The following is a 1362-nucleotide window of genomic DNA, read 5'->3' on the forward strand; positions in this document are numbered from 1 at the left end:
ATCTTGGAGAAAGTAAGGGAATTCCAGGAAAACATCTACTTCTGCTTCATTGAAAATGCTAAAGCCTTTATGTGAATCACAACAAACTGTGGAAAATTCTTAAAGAGATGGGAGATCCCTTACCTGTCTCCTGAGACAATTGTATGTGGGTCAAGAAATAAGTTAGAACTGGACATGGAACCACTGGTTCAAAATTGGGAAAGGAGTACAACAAGGCTATATATTGCTACCCTGCTTATTTAACTTATATGCAGAGTACATCATGGGAAAAGCCGGACTGGATGAATCACAAGCAGAAATCAAGATTCCTGGGAGAAATATCGACAAGCTCAGATATGCAGATGATACCACTCTCATGGCAGGAAGTGAAGAGGAACTAAAGAGCCTCTTAATGAAAATGAAAAAGGAGAGTGAAAAAGCTGGCTTAGCAGTCAGACAAGTGCAGAGACATTTCTGGAAGTAACATTGCAATGACTGGCCAAGGAGAACTCCAAGTTCAGTTCAAACATGTTTTGGTTGGTGAAGGTGTTATTGGAAAAACTACATTTGTGAAACGTCATCTGGTGAATTAGAGAAGCATGTAGCTACCTTGGGTGTTGAGGTCCATCCTCTTGTGTTCCATACCAACAGAGGACCGATTAAGTTCAATGTATGGGATACAACTGGTGAGGAGAAATTTGGTGGACTGAGAGATGGCTATTACATACAAGCTTGGTGTGCCATTATAATGTTTGCTGTAACATCAAGGGTTGCTTACAAGAATGTGCCTAATTGGTATAGAGATCTGGTACGAGTGTGTGAGAACATTCTGATTGTGCTGTGTGGCAACAAAGTGTGTATTATGGACAGAAAGGTTAAGGCAAAGTCAATTGTCTTCCACCGAAAGAAGAATCTTCAGTACTATGACATTTCTGCCAAAAGTAACTACAGCTTTGAAAAGCCCTTCCTCTGGCTTGCTAGAAAACTGATCGGAGACCATTACCTGGAGTTTGTCACCATGCCTGCTCTTGCCCTGCCAAAGTGGTCATGGACCCAGCCTTGGCAGCACAGTACAAGCACAATTTACAGGTTGCTCAGACAACTGCTCTCCCGGATGAAGATGATGACCTGTGAGAAAGTGAAGCTGGGGCCCAGCATCAGAAGTCCAGTTTTATTAGCAACTGTTCTGTGATGTCAGTGGTGCAGCATGTTTGCTACTTTATTACATAGCTAAACAGAACATATGGTTAATCTTTGGATGCTGAAGGAGATGGATGGGCTTTGGACTGAATGTGGCAGTTTAAAAAAAAACCTTCATTTTTTTGGACCTGGATATTTAGGTGTTTTGGAACACAGCTGTTTCCTCCTTGCATTTCAAATATA

At 41.6% G+C, this 1362-nt stretch overlaps 1 pseudogene; it reads left to right on the plus strand.

The window, feature by feature from the left end:
• The first annotated feature begins 470 nt into the window (after positions 1-470).
• On the plus strand, positions 471-1113 carry LOC104992899 (annotated as a pseudogene).
• Positions 1114-1362: the final 249 nt, after the last annotated feature.

The sequence above is a fragment of the Bison bison genome, unplaced genomic scaffold, assembly GCF_000754665.1.
Source record: "Bison bison bison isolate TAMUID 2011002044 unplaced genomic scaffold, Bison_UMD1.0 scf7180017848715, whole genome shotgun sequence".
NCBI lineage: Eukaryota > Metazoa > Chordata > Mammalia > Artiodactyla > Bovidae > Bison > Bison bison.